Source organism: Sturnus vulgaris, chromosome 2 (genome assembly GCF_052056855.1).
Source record: "Sturnus vulgaris isolate bStuVul1 chromosome 2, bStuVul1.hap1, whole genome shotgun sequence".
Taxonomy (NCBI): Eukaryota; Metazoa; Chordata; class Aves; order Passeriformes; family Sturnidae; genus Sturnus; species Sturnus vulgaris.
The window spans coordinates 58460249-58484044 of record NC_142244.1 but is presented as its reverse complement, the minus strand read 5'-3'; the positions used below and the strand labels follow the sequence as shown (position 1 = coordinate 58484044).

Sequence of the window (23796 nt, the reverse complement as noted above, 5' to 3'; positions counted from 1 at the left end):
TCAAAATAATGTGCATATATATATCACTGCACCGGGAGGGTGATCCATACTGCACCCACAGCAAAATAGGATAGTAGCTTTAATGCTAAATTAAAGTGAGCTGCCAGTGATCATTTGCAGTGATAGCTCTGGGATATCCAGCCTTCTTAGACAAACAATCCCATCGATGTCCTTTTTTCTTTTTTGGTGTCACAAAGCTTCCAGGCAGCCTGAGTGGATGTTTTTTTGTGACAGCTTTTTATCTGCTCATGATGTAAGATAAAAACTAGAGTTCATATCTCTCTACCATGCTGCTGAGTTATTCAGACAGCTGTTCACCATGGCTGACAAAATACAAACAGGTTTGGAACCACATGCCAGTTAGACACATTTCTTACACAAGGACTTTGAAAATCATTTAAGAAGCACAAACTGCAACATTTTCAAACATATGACGTAGTTCATTTTTAAAAGTTAGTTTTTCATGTTGTGCATGTTAGGCTATGACACTTTCCCTACTGAAATAACTACAGATGAAAAAGAGTATTTTTTAAATTTCTTCAAAAATGCTGAGTTAAAATTTAAACCCTAAAGTAGATAGAAACATATTTGGCTCTGTAAGTAATGGGTAACTTGAATCACAGTACCTTCAGTTTGGGTGGGATCTTGCTGTTTAAATCAGAATTCAAGACACCGAGAAGAGTCTTTCTGAATATATGGCAAATACTTCCTCCCTAGCACATTGCAAAGATTCATGATTTAGCCCACAATAAATGACAATCTTTGCCTCAAAGGTTTTTTAAGACTGGTGCCTTGCAACAGCAAATCTTACCATGTGTGTAGGCACTGGGATTATTAAGATGTTGTACCCTAGTTGCACTCTGTTTCTCTTTCTTATACAAATTGAAAAAAATACAGAGAAAAGATATTTATCACTGTTCAGAAAGAACACAGCAATGCCCATGAGTTATTTGTTAATGTTCCAGTTTATAAAGGACCTTATTTGTCAATTTGATGCCTTAGTCCTAAATCAAATACTGGTCAACAGGGCTTAGGAAGGGAAAATCCATGGGGTCTGGGAAGAGATGGAGATCTCTTTCCAATATACCACTCAGTGGCAGGAAGGGCTAATCCTTCAAGGAAATTAAGACATTGAAAAAGCAGAGCTCCAGACCTATAAATACTCTCCTTATGTGTCTTGTATCTGTCAGATATATTCTACTAGAGAGACAGCATCCAGGTGCATATTATTTTTCAATCAGAGTCTGTAGAATTTTTCTTAAAAAAAAAAAGAAAAATTGATCTTGTACACTACATTTCTTGTAGGGTCACTTATCTTTCTCATCTCTTTATCAACACAGGCTAGCTAGCTTTAAAGTGAGAACATTTTTCCATAGATAAAGGAACATTTTGATTCTCAAACTGACAAACAGCTTCAGTCATTCAACAGGTGTCCCATTTGGCATGGAAAACCCTGTCCCACCTGGGACATCATCATCTTCCATCTTCACTAGCAAAGGTGGGGGAAGAGGAGAGCATCTGCAGGGTCTGCTTTAGATATAGGTATGAGAATCTATCCCAACTCTTTCCCATCACCACTAGGGTGGCAGATGGGCATAAAACTCTGGACAGACAGATAAAATCTTCTCTTCTAATTCCTGTGTGCTTCAGCCTGGCAGCAAGAGGTCAAGTCACAAAGTACTGACCCAAATGTACTGTGGAAGACTGGTAACTAATGCAAGAAAAGGAGAAGACGGCATCTGCTTCCAGCTTGTTTGCAGAAAACAGTTCCTCTGTGCATGGAAAATATTAAAAACATGTTCCAGCTGTAAAAAGGAGGTTTTTAGATACAAACACATATTGGCATTTCACTGGTTCCACAAGGATTTACAGATCTGCTGCTGTTGCTTCCATGCCAGGAGTTGAATTCTGTCCTCAGTTTTTCAGGACACCTCAACGATTCCAGCAGTGACCAGGCCCTTCCACCCATAAAATCAGACCAGAAAAAGGAGAGCACATCTGAACATAGCCCTCCTTACCAGCTGTGCTGTCGCTTGGATCCCCATCCTGCGATGGTGCCGTGCTGGGAGCTGTAGTGTGCAGTGGGAAACCCAAGCAGGAGCAGCAGAAGGCACAGTCTCCTCCTGCTCCCCTTTCCTCTGAAGGAGGATTTGGCTTTATAGCATGGTCCCCAACCCTGCTCACTGGGCATCCCTCTCATGCTTCTCACATGTCACTCTCCTGCATGTCCAGGACACTTTACTTGTTTCATCAAGGGGCAGGAATTTATTTCCCATCCTACGGCTTTCCCCTTGTATAACTGCAAAAATGCACAGAGCGTCCAACAGATCCTCCTGTATTCCATCCTGCAGCACCTAAATACTGTTTCAGATTTTTTCCTAAATATTTTTCATTTTGATAAATATTTTACGTTTTGTATCAGCATTTCATTGGAGTTTGCTATTTTGCATGAACGGGCTGGGTATGAAAATGAGCTACATTTCTGTATATTCCCCTGATCTCCCCCGTCTCCTTCCTTCCCCTTTACTCAATCTCTTCCTAGTCCTTTCATGCTTTATAAAAACATACTATAATGACTTTTACAGTAGGTTCTCTATCAAGATAACTGCTCCAAGGTACACAGCTGTGTAGCTGCTCATGACTGAAATCAGAAAGGAACAGGGTCAAAAAATTGATAGCAAAATACAAGACAATGGAGTGTGTGGCAGGTTCTGTGAGCAAGAGAAGAGCAACACTGCTAGATTTGTTTAAGTACAAACATTTTATTTTATAATGATAATATACTCTGGTTCAGTTGAGGAAGCAGATTCAAACCCAGTAATATAATGCTTCCCTTTTTTGACTTATAGAGTGAACAGTGTCTTCAGCTTCTGAGCTAGTTAAATCTGGACTTTATGGCCAGAATGGAAGCAGAAAGCCCTGCTCACATTACCAGCAAGCAGGCAGGTACTTCCCAGTCCCTCCTGGATCTAACATCACTTCTCAGTGGAGTTTCCCACCACAGAGGGGGTTTCCACATCTCTTGTCTACTCATGAGAGCTTCCCTCTCATCTCATCTCAGGAGGCCAGACTGCTCCAGTGGGCAGGCAAAAGGGGAGGAAGGTGAAACATGCTGGAGTTTCTCTACAGGAGGGGTTTCAGGGTGTGGTCTGCTTATAGCAAGATGATCAAACCCCACGTGCTGAACAGCCAGCTGCATTTGCTAGAGATCATCTTCACCTGACACCTGTAGCAGCATGAGATCAGCCAACCAGCCTGTAATTTTGGTTGTGATAACAAAGACCTGATGTTTCATTTGGTCAGTGTTCAAACCAAATCCGTGTGCCAAGGAAATCACAATATGACAAAACCAGCAAGGCTACTGTTCTTACAGAGAAGACAGTTAAGCCTGGAGGCTCCTCTTCACAATACTACCACCTAAAATATCTGTAGATACTTGCAACTCAAAATTCATGTAGAGCCTGAGCTGAATTCCCAAAGAAGACAAGGGATAAGCCTGATCAGATTCATCAGTCAAGCTCTTAAAAGGCAAATATAATGTTAGGACCACCCCATATCACTCTTTTTAAAGCAGAAGTCCCCACTGCAATCAGGCTCTATCATTAATCAGTTTTATTTATCCACTGGAAAGTAAAATTACATTTCTAAAAGCCTGATATAAATGTCCTAACACCCAGCAGATTACACTGCAAGCACTACGAGCCAAAATACATTATACTTATGAATCAGTGTTTTTCATCACTAGAATTAAAATTACCTTTTTACATGGATCCAGTCTGCAATCTAAATAATGGCTTCTTACTTTATCATGCCCTTCCAAGCCAAGCTCCAAGACTACTATTCTACTCAGCCAAAAACCACTCTGCCAAATTAAATCCATCAAACATTTTCGTGAAGGTCAGTAGAAATGCTGTGCACAAGACTACTGGAAAATGCTTCATACTAATACAGAACCTGCTCTGTTTTTTCATGGCAACCACAATTTCCTGTGCAGTTAAACTGTTAGGGTCCTCAGCGAGAGCAGCTTGCCAAAAAAACACCAGATGCTTTGATCTTACCTCCTAGGCTCAAGCGGTGGGTCCAAACTATCAGAGCAATGAAGAGCTCAGCAGCTGCAAATCCAACAGAAAGGGCAGAACTTCTTAAATAAACCAAACGTCTTGTCGGGTGGAGGAGCTGCAAAGCAGTTGTCACTGCAGACAAGGAAACTCTTCCTTTTCTGCAGCTCAACTAGGCAAGCCCAAGAGTGCAAGCCTCCGACTGAGCCCAGAGAGGGAAGTGAGTGGTGACAAAACCCCATAGTGCAATGGACGTTTTGTCTTTATAAGGAAACGAAGCAGACTCTGGTCTCTACCTCTGCACCTCAGTTCTCCTCCAATAGGGGCCATGCTTTGGGCTGCTTCCTCTCCCTACCGCTCTCGCTCACGGAATGCCACACGCTCAGACAATTTCCTCTCTTCACTGGTAAGGGTGGCCACATTTGAGGCATGAACAGCAAGGTCTGCAGTGACACCTCAACCACGAGGCAGGGCTGGCTGCCAAGCCAGGCTGGGGCAGGGTCACCAGGCATGGAAACTCCTCGGCATCGCCATGCAACCTCTGCCAACGTTTGACTGCCCTCCCTGTGAAAATTTTTCCATGCAAGTGGTTGGAATTTCCTTTGATGCAACTTGTGACCTTTTCATTATCACTGACAAAAGGCTGGCTCCATCTTCTCTATAAGCTCTGCTTGGGTTGGTGGAGATGCCAAGATCCCTCTCAGCCTTCTCCTCTCCAGGCTGAACAAGATGAGCCCTCTCTCCCTGTTCTCTGATCTGTTGTGCTCCATCCCAGTAACATCCTGGTTCCTCCCTACAGTTTGTCCAAGCCTTTATTGAACAGGGAAGCCTGAGAAAGGACACAGAACTCCTCACATCACCTCACAACCGAAACAGATTGCAAGGACACGTTTCCCAATGCGGAGGGTCACAGTAAAAGTGCTTGATGTGTGCAAATACAAACTATCCTTCAAGCCCTGATGATGCAGCACTGCAGAAGCCTTAGATCTGAAAACACATCAAGAGAGAAAAGTTATTAATCAGTCTCACAGAGGTTTTAAGAAATGTCCTGCCTTGACAAGATTCTTGCCACTTTCTACAGGCTGAAGATTCATCCTTCAGCTTTTTCAACAACTTCTGTTCTGACTTTTACCTCTGAAAACAGGCAGGTGAAAGAAATTACCAGACTGTATGCCTTTAATGAAAAAGCTGTCAGTCACTCAACCAGCTGGACCATGAGCTACATGCTGTTGTAAAAAGATTCAAGGAAGTCCTCTCACGAACAAATCTCCATAATTAAGATTCATCCAACATACATTTGCTCTATTCAGAAGTACGTTGAAACATATTCCAGGCATTTTTGATTACTCTTATTTTAAAAACACTTCCGCTATGGTATTTGATTATTTGATAGGCTGTGCCACAGCTCCTCTTCTTTGTTTTCTAGAATATTTTACACCAGCCTGATGGTTTGTCCCAGTTTTTTTATTACAGACTTTTTCCAAATCCTTGATTACTTTTGTTGGTTTCCATGACACCCCATTAAATGCTGCAATGTCTTTTCTGATATAAGGAAGAGGGCACCAAAGGGATGTGTGCTCTAAATCTAACATCTTACTTGCACAGGAAAACTGGGGTGGGTGTTTCCTTACCAGATACATTTGCTTAACACTCTTAGCACCCTCTCTTGAGTTGTTACAGCTTAGGCAGAAGGTAGGGGAGCAACTCAGAGTTTCCACCACGCTGTATGGTATTTTATATTCATGTGACTTAGACTGAGCTCAACACTGTGTCCTCAGCAATGATTCAATGCCAGAACATCCCATAGAGACCAGCTGTGTTAAAGAAATGTTCAAACAAGCTTGGAAATACAAGAACAGCAAGGATGAGATTTAAAGTATGATGGATTTATGAGGCAGATATAAACAAAAAATATATTTGCCATGTGGATCATTATTCCCTTTTTCTGCCTTATTTCAAGTCCTGCTGAATTGTCACTTTATAGCTAATAATGCTGTCTCACCAAGTATTATTCAACTTAGGTAGTCTTTATACACAGCCCCAGCTGAAGCCCTGTCATGACACACTATTTAAACCCTGCACTGGGCATCCTTGAAGCATCACACAAATAACCATTTTACTGGGCAGCACTGAAACACATTTAAGTGGGACAGTGTGATAGTTATCTCCTACCTGTACCTGGTTAACTGGTACCTGTGTGGTGGATGTTTGTATTATTGCTGACAACATAGGATTCCATGAGAAAGAGGTCTCTAAATTAATTTCTTAAACAGGGCAGGATACTGCAGGCTATTACTATAGTACTGGTTTCCTAGAAGGGTATTGAATTATAACTCTACAATATAAATAGTTTGCATTTTGCCACAAAATATACTTATGGGTAGGAACAGGCCAGCTGGTGTTAGGATAGGCTGTACTGTGGGACTGAGTTAAATGTCCATTGCTGTCTCACCTCAGGAAAACAATACACTTGACCTACAGCTTCAGTCTTAGGGCCAAAATACCAATGCAGCTGCTTTGAGATTTATGTGCATGAAAGGTAAAAAAGTTAAAGGAGAGGTGGTCCTCCAATTACAGGAAAAGACATTAGGAAATATCAAAGATACTTATCTATAAATTAAGTACCATAAATTAGCATGCACTGTATTCAATCACTTGAAGAGGGAGGACTATAATTGTGAACAGACCATGTCCCTGAGACACAGCTGAAAAGGTCAAAACCAATCTTTTCCCCCCTGTTGTCACCACTACAACACCTCAAGCCTTGCCCCTTATTGTCCCTGTGCCTGAAGGACCTTTCTTTCCGAGTACTTTTTGCAGTGCTGACACTCCCATCCTGCTGCCTGTGTAACGCAGTCACAGCTCACTGCAGATTAGCCAGACTGTGTCACCACAGGCTTCAAACCCTTCCCCGGGTTTTCTCCTCCTCACCTCCGCCCCCGAGTCAGCCCCACAGCTCTGAGTGACAGAGCACTTTCACTTCAACCTCCCCACCAGCCAACAGGTTCTCACCTTCCTCCCCTTCACCCCCAGATGCCTTGGGGAGCCTCGGGAAGGGCAGAAACTTCCTGCACGAGGCGTGGATGTTTGTTAGCAAGGTGGAAACCCAAAAAGCATGCAGCATCCCACTTCCACCCATGAATGGGAATTATATTTGAAGGATCTGTGGCACCTGCCTAAGAAGAGGTCCAGCAGCTTCATCTGACTTGGCAGTGCTGTGTTCTGGCAGCCAGGAGGGGCTTGCAGGGATCCCCAGCTGAGGAGGGAGCTGGGGTCTGCTGTAGGTCAGTGGTTTCCTTATGGGCACTAGGGAAGTGTATTCCTGTGGTGGCCTTTCCTGGCACACTCACCTCTTGGCTCTCACACTTTTAACTGCCCACTGCAATCTCCCAAGAACTTTGCCTTCCTGCAGGTTGCTTCTGATTCAGGAAATTCCCCAAAAGCCATTACTTTGCAAAATCACACTCACATAATGCAAAGTGTTCCTCACCACAGCTGATATGGTCACAGGCTGTAGACCATGCTTTGGGATGGAAAAGTGTGGTAGGGACCAGAGTGGGGACTGCAGCACAGATCTTCTGATTGAAAGCTTCCAGTGGACCTTGCAAAGTGTCTTTGACTTAATGACAGCACAATTTTAAATGAACCCTTTGAGGGGAACATCCTGATCCATGAAAATACAGGGCAAATGAAAAAATGAAAATAATTTTAAAATTATTTCCTTTTAACAAATAATACCTTGCTCATATATGAGTACACAGGACCTGATCTAATTCCCACTACAGTTTGATGCTATCTGAATTGCACCTTTGTTTTGTGTGACTCTGTCCTTGTTCCGATGAAAGTCAGTGACACTTCCTGCAACCACTAGTGATTTAAGCACTGAACTGCCTCTGAATATGGACCCTGAGACCTTCAATGCTGTTGAAAGGTAAATGAGTCTTTGTGAAGCAGGAGTCATTACTCTGATGGCATGTGCTCAGGTGCAAGTTGGTAATTTGACCCACTGCTGGGTCTGTGTTAGCAGTGTACCCTGAAATGCCACCTATGATCTCTGCAGGAGAGAGAATACTACAGACTGGGGCTTTGTGAAACTCAGACCTTTTACACTGCATGATATATGCCAGACATTGCCTTGAGAATGCAAAGCAATGCTGGGTGATCCCATTGAACCTGTCACAGCATGGATACTGGGGTCTGCTGGGAGTGGAATCATGGTATCATGATATTCCATTCTTACACACCTGCACGGCTGCTGCATGGAGAGGGGGGCAGGTAGGGTGAAGGGTGATGGCCCATGCCATGCACACAGGTGTGAATGAAGGGAAGCCTGTGCCACACAGCAAATCTGGGAGCCTCGAGTGCCCAGCAGCAGCAAGATATTTATGCTTGGTCAGGGAGGGACACGCAAGCTTGCATACTGGCAAGGCTGGATGGAAAAAGAGGAATGTAGAAAGAAGTTCTGTCACACTGAAAAATGTGATTTTGGTAGGGTAATTCTCAGATCAGCAGCGCTCCAAACCTCAGCCTTTCCCCTGGATCTGGAAACAGGAATCATCAGGAGGATAATGGCCTGTTAAAGCTTAGCTGGGAGACTGGTTTATGATTTCATATGCTTGTGCAGCTTTCAGTTTTCAAGCCTTAAACTCTGAAATCTGTCTTAGAGTCTTCTAAGGAAATCTTTAATTCAATTTCACTACAATCTGTCTTACTGGTGAATCAAGATGAGCCACAGAAATCAAATAAGCTATGAATAGATTGTTTTCACAAAGCAAAGCAAAAGGCCACTTCTAACTAGGGGATACAACCTGCAACCAGCCCAGGAAGATTTACACTCCCCAAAACCTGTGTGCAGGAGGGTTCCAATAGAACAGCCCCCACTGGCAAAGGAGGGGACAGGGCAACGACTGATTGCAGGTTGTTCCCTCTGCAGAAGTAGCCAAATATCCCTCTGAAACAAAAAGCAGACAGCTCTGAGGCCATGGATGAGCTTTGACAGGTTAGATTTGTTACCAAATTGCCCAAGTCATTTGTTTCAAAGAGATCTTCTGGCCTGAAGTGACGGAGTGGGTCTGAAAGTTTTCTTTGCGGCTCAGTCTCAGGCCCTTGCAGAGAGCCTAGTCTTACTTAAAAGTCATAAGGCACAAGACTAATTTCCTGCAAGCAGTCTGAACTTTGAAGGAGAGGCATTTAAGCAAGTGAAAAATGAAATAGCAAGGGAAAAAACACCCTGTAAAATAAAAGCAATGATAAATAAATAACAGGAAAGCGTACACCCCACTTCAAATTTAATAGGCTACGCCCAGCAATGAATAATTGATCAAAACCATCCATTTGCTGCAAAGGGGAGTACTAGTGAAATATTAATAACAGTGCATGAGCTAATCTTAGGTTTTACTTGGTGACAGAGTGACAAGAAGAGGTTGGAGAAGCCTGGCCACTGTCAGCTCCCAGGTCTAGCTGCAGTGGGAGAAGGGCACACCTCCAGGGCTCTCCCAGGAAATCGTGCAAGTCCCACATTTCCAGCAGAGAAACTGGAAATGCAGTTTCCTTCCAGTGACTGGAAGTGACTCTTCCAGCTGATAAATCCATTCCCTGATGGATATGGGTCTAAAAGTGTAATCCATGGAGGCTGTTGTAACCATGCTGTCTATCCTGTTTTGGTAGTCCTACAAAAGAAAACCAGTGTCTTGGTTAGACCCTAACTCAGTCCAATGTGTTCTCTAGTTTTCCTGGGTTTCTTCCAGGAAATAATTCAACTTTGTGATGGGAGGAAGTACATGAAAATATTGCTTTGGTGGGAAAGCTGGCTGGAGGCTTACAGGAGTAAGAAGCATGAGAAAGAGATGGGAAAAAAAATTATTTTTAATTACACCTGTTATGCCAGTTATTTTTGCAAAACTGTGAGGAAACAAAGTAATGATTTTTGAGAATCTGATCTGGCAGAAGCTGACTCATGGTTAACCAACCTTCTTGTACTAGTGAGCCTCAATCTCACTCAGTTTTTCATGAGTGAACCATAGTCAGCTTTGACACAGTAGCAGAATGGGCTTTCCCAGGGCCCCTGCCCTGCACAGCGTGGGTGTCACAACCAAGATAAAGCTGTTCTGCTGCAAACTCAGGCACTGCCAGCCTACTGCCAGAATTTCAAGTACCTGTCTTCTGCTGCAAACCATGGCAGAGAAAAACCAAGGAGAAAAAACCCCATGATTATAAATTACACTGCCCTCCTGAATAGCAGACAGCTTTTTGCCAAGAAAAGAATAATTCAATTTCCTTTGGATCCAGATGAAAATTTGTACACAAATACTTGTAAGACTAAACAAAATGTTATGTGCACATAGGTTCACTTGCATATGTGTCTTTTTGAACACTCTGACTTTATAGGGTTTGACTTTGTAGATTTTTAAACATTAGAATTTTTACATCCTAGGCTGTCTGCTCTGTGTTTAGCTTAGTTTTCTTCTTTTCTTTCTCAGCTTTTTAAAAAGCTCTATTCTTGTGTATCTTCCTCTTTCTTTGGCATTTTCTCTTTATTATCTCATTTTTCCTTTGCACATTTTCTCTTTTTTTCCCCTGCTTTTCCATCTACCTCTTGTCATTTCCTCACTGCTACCGTGGCAGTTTCTGCTTGCTTGCTCTCAAGCTTTGAAGCCAACATTCCTCACTAAATTTGTAAGGGTGTTCAGATCAGGATCTCCACTTCTTGTCTGCAGCCTCTCACGTGCAAGCCAGGGGCCCAAGCTTTGCACTGGAACTGCTGCTCAGAAACACTTACAAGCAGTTACGAGTTCCCTGTCAGGACGGGAAATTTTGCACAACACAGAAGGAACTTGCTGGGTTTCTACAGGACATCTGAAAAAAAAAAAATATTTCCCTCTGCACCTCCAAACTGAAAGTGTTTTATTTCCAGCCTTGCCATGGTTGTGTTTGCAGAGCCAATTCTGCTTCTGGAGCTGCATCAGGGGGAACCTGTCATCCTCCTGCAGGTGAAGGGTGAAAGCCAGCACTAGGTTGTTCATGCCCTGTGCTGGGTGCCAGCCTTTTGCTCAGAAGGAACACGTCCTGCATCTACTGAAGCTGCAAGAAGACAAAAAAAGATAGCATTTTTTGCAAAAAAAAGAGAGTTTTCATTGGTGGAGGCATCATATGGAAATCAAATAAAGGAGGGATCTCTCTACAACTGTAAGAAAGGAAGCTGTAGGGAGGCTCAATCTCTTCTCCCAAGTAACAATGACAGGGCAAGAGTGACCTCAGGTTGTGCCAGGGGAGGTTAATATTGGTTATTAGGAATAATTTCTTCCCTAGGCAGGAACAGGCTGCCTAGTGAAGTGGTTGAGTCACCATCCCTGGAGGTATTTAAAAGATGTGTAGATGTGACACTCAGGGACATGGTTTAGTGGTGGACTTGACAGTGCTTGGTTTACCATTGAATTTAATGTTATCTTAAGGGTCTTTTCCAATCTGTGATTCTATTATTCTATCATTCTGTGATCTGAGGTTAGGCTTTTCACAAAAGTCCTGAATCCAACAAACTCTTACCTGTTACATCTCTATTTTTGTAAAGGAATGTGAACAAATCTAGTCCTTGTAATGCTTTTTACATAGTGATTAACTAGACTTCTGAGTCACAGTTTGTATTGAGGATTAATCTCTTCCATGACACATATAAATTAAAAATACAAGAGGAAAAAGCTTTGGAAGGGGGAAATGTTGCCCCCTCAAGCAATAAGAAACACTGGTTATAGCTGGCACCACAAAACAACAGTTATGATTCCTTCACATTTTCAGTATCAGCATTGTTTATCTCAAGTAAGCAAAAATAAGCTTTTCCTTGATTATTTGTTTTTTTTTTTTTCCTTTAAATTCATCTTCCGGGTCAAACACCTTCCTCTCCTACTGGTCAGTGGTGATATTTCTTGGATGATCCACTGAGATAATGCTAGAAAAGATGTGAATACAAAATCCCTCAAGGCAACTGAAGGGTTTCCACCCAAAAGCATGCTCCTATTCTCAAAACCTCTCTCTCTAGAGTAGTAGCCAGGCTTTGATAGTAACAGTGGCCAAGACACATATAACCAAAAAATTGAGGCAGCCTGCACAAGTTTTAGCAATCAACATATTTATCACCTGACTAAGAATATAGACAGGAAGACCTTTGATATTGGGATAGTTGTTAACTTAGAAATCCTACAGAAGTCACATGTTATAAAAGAGAAGGCCAGACTTTAATTTTGCTCACTGAAAGATTTTTGAGGGAGTGCAGAGAGATGGGAGATCCACCACTTGAAAGCAAATAGCACAGTGAAGTGTCAGATGTGTGTCTGGTGCATGAGTTTGATCCCAGAGGTGCTGCGTGTGTTGCTCCCTGTGGGTATCATCCAGGAGCTGTCTGCATCACGAGGGAACAGGCAGAGCACATCCACAGACAAGCAGAGGAGTTCCTCCTTCCTGCATCCTCACTGCTCCATTTTCTGTGCTGCTGTGGCCAATGCACACTGAAAGCTAATGAGGCAAAGACATCAGGTGTGTTTTCAAATGTCAAAAGATTCAGAAGAGCCCCTAAAGGACTGTTCTTGAAAAAGAGAACAAAATTTTAGCTGGAGCCTTACCTAAAAGAGAAATTTGAAACAAACATTAATTGATCTTTTGACAAAGCATTCAAGAGTCACGGGGGAAACTGAAATGTTAAACAATTCAGTAGCAAACGAAAACTCACAACTGTATTGATCTTGTATGTGTGTGGTGTCAGAAATTTAGAAACCAAGGTATTTCAGGAGAAAAGCCCTGTGCTACCCAAGTGACACATATAGTAGTCACTTTGCTCTCTTTGCTGTCACAAAGCATGGAAAAAAACCCAAGCTGTTCCAGAGAGCCACCCAAAAATAATCCCCTGTATAAACAGCAAAAGGAGTGTTTAGCCCTATTCATCTCTGCATCCTACTAAATAAATGCACAGACCATGGCATCTCTGCAGGCCACCCCCAAGCCATCAGTGAGGTCCATTTCCACAGGCACCCACTGACCAGAAGGGAACAGGTGCACACAACCCATCCCCTAAACCAAAACCCCAAAGGGAACAGTGTCACTAGCTCCACCTGCCTTTGCTGCCCAGTTTCCATTCCTCATTGCACAGCTGAGCGAGGGAGCAGTATGGCTCTGGAGATGAGCTCAGGCAGATCTGTTTAGCCCCTTCCTGGATGTTTATCCATGCCTCATGCAGTGAATGTCAAACTCCATCAACTCTGAGCTCAGCTGCTCCCAAACAGCAGAGATACAGACCCCTGGACACATTGAAGATGAAGGAAATCTCTGCAGATTTTCACTGGCCAAGGTGACCTGTAGGTTGTGACCTGTAAGTGGACAATTGGCCTGTATGGACAACTGAGGCATGGCCACCACCCCTGCCCCTGGCCAGGCAGCAGGAGCTGTGCCAAGGACAAGACATGGGCATGCAGGGAGCCTGAGGCTGGGATTGCCCCAGTCCCATTCTGCTGGCCACGTTCCCACTGAAGTGCCTGGCAAGCACTGCCATGGGCAATATGCACAAGCTGGCTGAGGAGTCCACCCCAAAATTTGGGACCAGGTACAGGAAGCCACATTGCTGCTTGAGGCTGAAAATGGCCTCAGCCACTGTGAAGTGCTGGCCATTCTCCCTGGCACACCAAGCATGTTAATGCAGCTGAGAATTTTTTCAGAATGCTCCTGGGTGCTCAGCTTTTCCTTCCCATCTTTCTGTCTTCTTTTTTCCTACACTTGATTTCTACAAAAGATCCTAGAGACTCCAGGCACTGTGATTCCCAGAACTGAAGAAAGACAGAGGAAAAGATAGAGTTCCCAAAGGTCTTGCACTCTGCCAGATGACAGAGAGAGGGAGGTAAGAGGATAGACGTGACAGAATAATGGTTTGCTCTATCACTACCATTCAGAGAGTTGCAAAGTGTGGAGGAAAAGGAAGGAGTATCCTTAGCCTTTATTTCAAGCCACTTTGTTAGCCAGGGCTAAAGGTCAGGCACATAGAAGGGGTGAATTGAGATAAAAGATTAGCACAAACCATGAAATAGCTCAAGGCAAAGAGGGTTCAGTGTCAAGAGTGGCATGAGCAGTCTGCCTGCTGGTCAAAATTGTTTTTTCTTGTTTAATGCTCCTTCAGGCATTTCGGTGTCTTTGGCCACCTGGTGAGTTATGAGCTTCCCATGAGCAGCAATGTGTTTCTGACAGGACAAGAACTGTAAATCCTTTTCTAAGCATTACTCTGGTAAGTATCTAAGGTGTAGGTTTAACTAGGTGTGTTCTTCAGCTCTTCACAGCATTAAATATTACATGACTGAGTAGTTGTGTAATGAAATATCCATTTTTAGCTGTCAGAAACACTGGACAGAAACACCGAGCAGAGTCTCAGGCAAAGATCTCATACTGAAGAAAATCCCACAATTTGCCTGGTTCCTCTCTCTCCTGTACATGTGAGCTGCTCCTGCAACTGCAACAGGAAGAGGAAGAAAAACTGGGGTCTGGCCCGATGGCTTGCAACAATCCCACACACCCCCATCTCTTCCTGACTCCTGCTCAGAGAAGTAAGACCCACCACGCTCCTGAGCAGCACGCTGGCACTGTAGTGCATCCCCGGCTGCACAGGGCACACTCTTGGCTTGTAAATCACATTTAAACAAGAGGCTTTGCAGGTGCCTTAGAAAATACTAGATTTACTTTTTGTTTACATTTCCACACTAGTCTCAGCTGTATGTTGCAAACTCTATTTCCTCCATTGCTGAAGAGCTGTTGTCTTTAATCGTAAAAGTAAGTGTACTTCCATATCCCAGTGGGATTCCAGCACCGTGGGCTTTCTCTGCTTAAAGCCCAGGAACACCTTTGCCAAGTTAATTTCCGGACACAGCACTGTGAGGACAGCAGGCACGAGAAGGATGATGCTACAGCTACTCTGTGCCCAAGGGTATGTTCATCCAGTGAGTGCAAGAGATGCAGACTCATGAATGAGAAAGAAATTATTGTGCATTTACTGAGATACCATCCACCAGCTGCTCTGCAGCCTCACATCAAAACTTCATGGCTTCCCTTCCCAGCACACAGGTACCTGCATTCTCAAACCCCAGCTTTTACCAAAGGACATATTTTCAGCAGGTCTTCCTACCCGCCCTTGCAAAAGGAGTCAGCATTTAAACAACGGGTGTGTGCTTGTGGTTTGCATCAAAAGAAGCATCAAGGGAGGTGGTGCTCCCCCTGTACTCCACTGCTGTGAGACCCCTACCTGTGCTGCTTCAGCTCTGGACCTGGGACCCCTACATTAGGGCATGGACCTGCAGGAACAAATCCAGAGGAGGGCCACATAGAAGATCAGAGGGCTGGAGCACCTTTCCTATGAAGACAGGTTGAAAGAATTTGGGTTGTTCAGCCCGGAGAAGAGAAGGCTCCAAGGACGCTTTCTAGCAGCCTCCCAGCACTTAAAGGGGCATACAAGACAGTTGAAGAAGGAATTTTCACAAGCTTTAAGATGAAAGAGGGTGTATTCAGAGCAGATATTAGGAAGAGATTAATTACTGTGAGGGTGGTATGGCCTTGGCACAAGGTACCCAGAGTAGCTGTGGATGCCCCATTCCTGGAATTTTTCAGGGCCAGGCTGGATGGGGCTTTGAGCAACCTGGTCTAGTGGAAAGTGTCCCTGCCATTGGCAGAGGGGTTGGAACAAGATGATGGTTAAATGTCTGTTCCAACTCAAACTATCCCATGGTTCTGTCCAAAATTTCTGGGACAATGCCACTGCATAGACTCTGTGCATCTGGGCCAACACAAGAGAGCCTGCACATCCTACCACAAGAAAGTCTCTGAGAGGAAGGACAAGAGAATAAATACATGGCAGATACATGGTGATCAGCTACTAGGATTTCTGGTTACCATTGGTTGCAAGAACCCATTCAAATATGTGCATGTAGACAATGAAGGCACAGTAGTGCAGAAATTCTGAGACTCTGATAAAAAACTGACTCTACTTAAAGAAGCTAGCTCAACTGAGCTGCTGCTGACTTATCTATTCTACTTCTTCCATTCAAAAAAATAAGAATAAATTTTAAAAAAAGAAAAAATAAGAGAGAGACATATTTCTAAAACATTTGTCCAAAAGAGACTTCTCACTGTGTAAAATAGTGGTCTAATTATAGGTTGGTTGCTCCTCTTCTGATCTTCTGCTTGTTTATCTTGTGCACATAATTCTGAAAGTGGATGTTCACAAAGTCTGGACTTTGGGATTTAGATAAGAACTGCATACACAGGTAAATACTTGGGCACTCACAACTTTGCAGCAAACAGGGGTTATCTGAAAACCAGTGTAAAATGACAACCTTCATCTAAGGGCTGCTTTTGAATTTGCTTGAAAAATTAATCTCTCATCTAAGTGTGTAGCATTCACACAAAATTACTGGAGCTTACTGGTGTATCACAACATTAAGACTGCACTGCCCTTTTAATTGAATGAATACCCAAAATGAAAAGAAGGAAAGAGAACGATGCTATTTGTCTAAAAAGATGTGATAAATATTAACAAATATTTTGATTCCTTCTGATAGTAGAAACCAGAAGTAAAAAGTGTCATCTATCCTGTTACTTACAGGAGACTGAAGGTGGGTCTAAGGGATCTCTGGTAAGGACATTTTCTCTCTCTAATTGACTATAAATCTCTTCCTCCTTTTCTGGGAAGTATCTCTCCTTTGGTATCTCTTTCATGACCTAGCAATCTCTCTGAGGCAAACAGACAATATAAGAACTGCATTTGCAATATAAAAATAAAGAAACTGATAACTGCCTCATCATATAAAACACCATAATCAAGAAGCAAACTGTACAAAATAGTATTTTTCTCTTGCAGGGACTTTTAAATTATCTCCTAGCCTTACAACAGACTCCTCCTCATGAGCTGGTCCAAGATAAGAGCTATTAAGGGAAACTAGGGTTTGTTTTTTTTTAGGAACACATTAACTACTTCATTTCAATTCATAGGCAAAAAAAAAAATGAACTGGTGTTGCTGCTCACTGCTGTCCTGGCTCACATTTCCTGTGTTAATCACAGTTCTGACTAACTTTGCTCATTAGAGCCGAGTTGATCAGGTCACTGACATGCAAATGGCCTCAGTGTGCCTGCAAAATGTAATCCAAGCTCATGCTGTGTTCCTTGGCTGTTTTCTCTAACCCTGGCTGAACTGAGATTCTAGAATGCCTGGATGCCTTAAACGGGGTACTTTGAAATCCAAGTTTTACTTTGAAAGCTCTGACCTGGATACAGAGGTGAAGAAATGGAAGAGTGAACTCATGACACCCACTTGTACAAAAAGATAGCACATGTATGGGGAGGGGAAGAAGAGAAAAAATCGTGCCTTTACAGAATGTGATGCAAACAAGGACTGTATAGAAAACAGCAGGGCAAAAATGCTAGAAGAGCTCGCTGATGCCTAATGCAGATGCTTCTGAATTTAAAAGTTGAGTAAAAGATGTTTAGTTTATTAAGAGATTTTGACTTATGACATAAATTATTTATTTTATTGTAAATACAAAAAAGAATTTGTAATATACACTGAAATCTCATCTTTGGAGTTCTTCCCATAAGCAAAAGAAAAATTACAATGACAACTTCCTAAAGTCAGTCATTCAGGATCTTTTCTATATAAAATTCAGTGAATATTCTCAAGTTTCTTCACATAATCATGAAACAAAGAAGTTGCTTCTAAAGATGCTATTTTAAGGTATGTTCTCAGTGATTCAACTTGAAACTTCTGCTTGAGAGCAGACACTGGGTTTTGTTTCCTTGTTATCTAAATTGATGACCATATAAAACTATTAAAACAAACGAAAAAAAGGCAGTAACTGGCTTCTTTTTCAGATTTTTTCCCATTCAGTTCCTCTTTTACCCAGCACACTGGGCTCCCTTTTACCAGTACACACAAAAAATTGAAACTTTTTGGGTTTTTTTTAATCTGCCCTGAGAGGGATAGGCAATTCAATCCCAAAATGGCAATAAGCATTTGTAAAAAGTTAACAAAACTGCTTTCATTTCAAGGTTAGGCAACATAACAGCATGGTGACAGGAACTATAATGAGGAAAGAAATTCCACTATTATAAGAAATATGGCTATTTCTGTCTGTAGGAACAAACACATTTTGTAAAGTACTCAGGTCTTGGAAACAAATATTTTTACCACTGCATTTACAGTGCTTTATATTTGGGAAAATCAATTCCAGAATGATGCTGACCTCCTTTTCCAAAAGCTTTGGAAAAAGCTTTTTTTTTTTTGAATTGCCAATTAAAATGTGATGTAAATGTTAAATGTTCTGCCACACAATTCTCCCCAAATATTTTGGCCCTAAAGTTTTAACCATGATTTTCCATCTTGTGGTACACACATTAAATACACCAAGAAGGAAAGACTGTGTATATGTAGGTGGGATGGAAACTTTGGAGTTCACCTACCCAAACCTCATACTCAGTGAGTCAAATTAAAATTCAATGCTAAGAGGAAGGAAACTTTTCTGATGTAAATGCAAGCTTACTTAGCTCATTCCTATGAGTGTTCCCAGCTAAAATGGTCCACTTTCTGCAGGAAAGGGCTTGCAAGAGCTAAATGAGACGTGTTGACCTTCTTTTGAGACTTTCTTTAAACAAAAAGCCCTGCAAACAACTTCAGTGGCTTCCTGAAACAGTCAAGGGCATACAGTCACAATCTAATAAAGGACTACTAGTGCTGAAATGTCACAACAGGAAAGGAAGAGTAAATATTGAAGGTTCAATAATGAAAACCAACAAAGACACATCAATTTTAAACTAGGGAAATATGTTAAATATTGATTCAGAGTAAAACCCTAGGGGGAAAAAATTATAAGGATGTTCACAATAGAAACAGATTAAATATGACTAAAGCAGGTTAAAATACAAATTAGGGTTTATTTAAAATGCTGATTTAGTGGGCTGCTTTCTTCCCATAAGAAATAAATGGACTAGAGGACTTCTTGTAAGTGAGAAGGAAGTGAATGCACTGCAAATACTCGGAGTCACCGGGTTACAAGGTAAGAGAGAAAGAAGAGAGGAAGTCTAGAGGCTGCAGATGCATACATGAGGACTATTCCCCATTTCACTCAGACTTTAAAGCCTGCATGCAGAGGGACCAACATCCCATCAGGGCTCTTGGCTGGGTCAGGGGCTCTGCCTACAGGCAGCACGGGGAAAGCCTGAATAAAAGCAAAATACTGAGAGAAAAGAAGTATGTTTTCATTGCAGAATCCATGATCAATTTAGAAATCTATCCCTTGAGCCAAGCTTGTAATGCTGTTACCTATTTGTCAGTCTTCCAGTTTTGTGTCAATGCTAAAGGTCAGCAGGAACACTGGCAGCATGGTCCTAAATTCATTATATTTTGGTAATCCACACTGCTACAACTGGTACTTATTTCATCCACCCCTCAAAACGGAAACATGGATTTTCTAAGAACAAGGAAGAGACTACAGTTTTGGATTAATGATTGTATTTTCCTGAGAAAAACCTGCTAGTTATCTGTAAAATGGATATATAAAGAAATCTGAATATTTAGCAGTAGTAGTACAGGTTACACATGTGCCTGTAGAGAAATAAAAGACATTTTGCTCCAAGTTTCTTCCTTTGATCTCCAAGCACGTGCTCCCAACAAAACCCTATCCATGTTCCCTGTCAGCCCATTGCTTCTTTCTCTGAATTTGAATGGATGATCAGAGGGCAAGCGTTTTCTGAGGACTTATTTTTTATCAAGGGCTACCTGAAGTGTGTGTTGCACATAGGAAAATTCAGGAATTGCAGATCCATCACGGAGATGGTGATGGGCTGTGAGGGAGAAAGCATTAATGGCCAGGAAGCCCTGCATGATGCAGTAGTGTGTTAAAGGAAGTCTCATCTGAGTTCCCTCTCATTGTCTAACTCAGGAATAATGTGTGTAGCACACTCCATTGCTGGACTGGCACCATTGTTGATCTTCTCATTCACAGTTACTACATCTTAACAATTGTTAGAGGAATACAGGGAGTCACTTTGGAAGTAGCTGATGGCAGCAGCAGCATCCCACCAGTCCCACCCAAGACAGATCTCCAGTGGAGATCAATGACAGAGACAAGGGACCAGGCCACAGACCCTCCACCTGTCTTGTCACACCAGACTCCTGCTGAGATGGCAGTGCCATCATCCAGCTGCTCTCATGGCCCCTGCCATCACTGTGGGAAGGCTCTGGAAGAGAAAGTGGAAAAGGGCTCCTTTCCCACCAGGGAAAACTCTCACAAGCCTTTGAGTGAGATGGTGGCTTAAGCACAGCTCTTGTAATTATCTTTTATGCTGAAATGAAAAAAAAAAAGACAGGCTTTGATCTTGCAAACACAAAGGCAACCTTATTCCTCTCATCTGAAAGGAGAAAAAACCCAGTCCCACAGCAGCCTGGAAATGTTTGACCAGAAATCCCTATAAAAGTGAAATTTCATCCTCCTTGCAAAACTTCCTGAGGAAAGGAAGCCTAAGTCACACTCCTGTATTCAATTCTACATTTACCTCCAAGGGAAGTCTGCAACCAAGTATTTCACTGTCAATGGCAGGAGCACAGGCAATATGTTTAAGCAGGAGGATGCTGGTACCCTTTGGGTATCCTCCTAGCCTTCCTGAGGCTGCACACACCTACATCTGACCAGGGCACTCAGGAGTGTGCCTGAGCTCCCAGATTTGGATGCTCACCTCAGCTGTACCCTAAGCCCAAACCCAAAGGCGAACATGCACTCCCCTATTCCACCTCCCGGAGACAGGGGTGTCAGGGGGGGCAGTGAGGTGTCCCACCAGCCCACACAGGGGAGGGCAGCTCCACAGTGCAGATACAACCATTGCTACTCCTGCCCAGAAGAGCACACAGCCCAGCAGGGGAGAGCCCGTGGTTCCACATGGCACACAGATAATGTGTTGGATTTGTTTGTGGTGACGTTTTCCTTTCAACCTTGCACTGCTAAGCACAAAAGCCAATGATGAAATAAATCACTCGGGCACTGTATTGATCCTTGAATGACAATTACATAAAGAAAAATGTAAATGCTTTGGTGCATTAAACAATCTTCTCTGGCACCTATTATGCATATTGCAGCCATGCCTTTTATTTCATTTATGCAGCTTCTTTTGAGGAAAGACATCCAAATTTTCCCCTCAGCCTATTCCACTCACTTTACTCAGTGGAATACGTGCAAAGGAAGGAGAGAAGCAGAGGAAAGAGGGAAATTGATTGCTGCCAGCCTGGTAGGGAAACGCTAACCTTGCAGGCAGGAGACAAACAGCAGAGTCATCTGCAACATGCAAACCAGCGTCTTCATTTCCATAGTGAAGCACAGGAAGTGCCCTTCAGAAATTTTTAAAACTATTACAGCTATAAAGAAGTTGTCCTTAATGAACCCTGTGGACAAAAGTGAATTTAAAAAATAAATACTGAGATTAAATCTATGAGGGAAGCAATTTTTTACAGCAAAAACTGTGGTAATGAACACAGATGCAGACTACTCATCAGTCCCTAAATGCAACCTCAAGAACATTTTCACTTATCAGAGATGCTAAAACTGCCTCCACTTCAGTGTCCTACCCTAACCCCTGCCCTCTCCTGTCTCTCTCTCTGCCCTATCCCGCAATTGTAAGTCACTCTCAAAAGACTTTGTACCCAGCTAAAATTTTTATCACACTGTATCAATTAGGAGTCGCTTGAATCAGGACTGCAGTGCCGGCCCTATTTCTCAGAGTAATTATATAGCCGAGATTAATTTGAAAAGGTTTGGCTCAGCTCGACCTGGTTTGCACGAAGAAGCACCAGCTTTGCACCTGCTGCCCCATCCAGCACAGTCAGCGGCACTGCTGGGCTAGGGCAGAATGTGACTCCGACAGCACAGCCCCGCTTCCCCCGCTCCCCGGGCACGGCTCTGCACTGCACCTGCCGCCTCAGCCACCCCTGCACCTCTGCCCGCAGCCGGCAGCATCATCCCGGTACCCCCGCACCGCTCCCCGCAGCCAGCAGAGTTATCCCAGTACCCCCGCACCGCTCCCTGCAGCCGGCAGCATCATCCCGGGATGCCGGCACCGCTCTCCCGGTCCCCAGGGCCCCCCCACGCCGGCCGCTCCCCCCGACAGAGCGGTAACTGCTCTCGGAGGAGTCCGCTTCACAGTAACTTTAATCTTTTCTTCGTGAGCACCGAGGGGGAAATAATAATAATAATATCAATAATAGCAATAAAACCAATAATAATAAGGAGCACCATCCATCACCACCTCGTCCATCCAGAAGCACAGTTACAGAGGATAGTTACCAGCCAGGAGCGGCGCAGCAACAGGCGATGCCGGGCCGGGGGGCGGGCGCGCTCCCGCAGCCGCAGCCCCTCCGCCCGCTCCCACCGGCACCGCCGCCGCCCGCGCCCCGCCCAGCCCTGCGACACGCCCCGGGCACGCCCCTGCACCGGGGATCGTCCCCAAAAGCAGCCTGGTGCGTGGCGCTGGGCAGTCACTGCACCGCTCGGTGAGATGCGCTGTTAAAGGGTGCCCCTGTAAGGAGTTGTGCACTAAGCTGATGCACAGAACAGGGGCTTTCTCCTCCGGCTTTGATACTCTGCAGCAGAAAGTTCCTGGCACTTGTGCATGGTTAGAGTAGAATACAGCTGTATCCAGGTTTCTCTTGATCCACAAATGTTTGTCGGGAATTGTTTATTCCACCTCTTCAGACCCTGACTTTGCTCTTCACCCACAGTAAGGAGCAGCCTGGCAGGGTTCGTCACAGACATATCCTTCCTTTGCTCCTGCATCCTTCACCACTCTCAATTTCCTCACTACAGTTTTCTGTTCTCCTTTCTGCGGCACCGATGAGTCTTGGTGGCTCAACTGCCTGGTGCCTTGAACTAAATTGCACCTACAGCAGTAACTAAAGTCATGTCTTTGTGGCACCAAAACGTGGTGGGTTCAATCCTTGTGTGGGCCCTTTTCAACTCAGAATATTATGTGTTTCTCTTCTGATTTAACTTTGATTTTTACCTAAAATCTCACCAAATATAATGGTCAGTTTTATCTCAGACAAAATCATGTTCCCTCTCCCTCTGACATGTTTCTATCCTTTCTATCTCTAGTGGCTTGAACACCTCTACTTTTCTTCCCTGCCAGAAGCGCTGGGGTTTCTTGTCTATGTTGCACCCCCACTCCTCCCACTAAGTCTCCTGTTTTCTTCTCATCAGCCTCTGTAACTTCAGGTTTCCTCTTGTTTTTTTACATCCTTCCCTGTCTCTGAGCTGTGCTGAGAAATACGCATTTCTCTATTTTACTCTTCCTCCTTGGGCTCAGAGGCTAAAAACTCTAATTGCCTCACCTTTTGTGACAGAGGTCATAGAACTATAGAATTATACTCACTTCTGCAATTCTTCCATTCCAGTTCCATCCTAGGCCCTCATTTCTTTCCAGTCTGTTCTTCCTCCTGGAATTTTGCAGGCAGTGCTCCTCAGGGCATTGATAACCAGTTCTGCAACCATTTCTCACCATCCTTGATCTGTCAGCCAGTTTCAACAGAGGTTACCTATACATGAGAGAAAACGAGCACACTTATCTTCAGATGTGTGCCCTGGTCAGGTGTGCACTCTATGTCTTGGTTTTTATCAGTGTTGGAAGGAGGCCCAGAGGTTGCCCAGAAGGTTGTGGGGTCTCCATCCTTGAGTACAGATCTGG

At 43.5% G+C, this 23796-nt stretch overlaps 1 protein-coding gene across 6 annotated transcripts in view; it reads right to left on the bottom strand.

Moving 5' to 3' along the window:
- LCP1 (lymphocyte cytosolic protein 1) overlaps positions 1-22464 on the bottom strand; it is a 48064-nt gene extending 25600 nt beyond the window's left edge. For 2 of the 6 annotated variants that reach the window (XM_088159686.1, XM_088159688.1), the window contains exon 1: positions 22401-22464. The gene's annotated coding sequence lies outside the window, so the exon portion shown is untranslated. Of the gene's footprint in view, positions 1-4058; positions 4305-22400 lie in introns of those variants that run through there. The other 4 variants (XM_088159685.1, XM_088159687.1, XM_088159689.1 and 1 more) reach the window with 3 other exon arrangements.
- Positions 22465-23796: the final 1332 nt, after the last annotated feature.